The following is a 414-nucleotide window of genomic DNA, read 5'->3' as shown; positions in this document are numbered from 1 at the left end:
AATCCTCCTATACGTGCAAACATATGATCTTTGTCCTTCTCTGCCTGACTTATTTCACTCAGCATAACACCCTCAAGGTCCATCCATGTTGCTACATATGGCCAGATTTCATTGTTTCTCATTGCCATGTAGTATTCCATGGTATAGACAAACCACATCTTCTTAATCCATTCATCTGTTGATGGACACTTAGGCTCTTTCCATGTTTTAACTATTGTGGAGAGTGCTGCTATGAACATTGGGGTACATGTGTTCCTATGCATCAGCACTCCTGTATCCCTTGGGTAAATTCCTAGCAGTGCTATTGCTGGGTCATAGGGGAGTTCTATTGTTAGTTTCCTGAGGAACCTCCACACTGTTTTCCAGAGGGGCTGTACCCGTTTACATTCCCACCAACAGTGTAGGAGGGTGCCC

Source organism: Crocuta crocuta, unplaced genomic scaffold, assembly GCF_008692635.1.
Source record: "Crocuta crocuta isolate KB4526 unplaced genomic scaffold, BGI_CrCroc_1.0 scaffold1503, whole genome shotgun sequence".
NCBI lineage: Eukaryota > Metazoa > Chordata > Mammalia > Carnivora > Hyaenidae > Crocuta > Crocuta crocuta.
Note: the sequence above shows the minus strand (reverse complement) of the source record.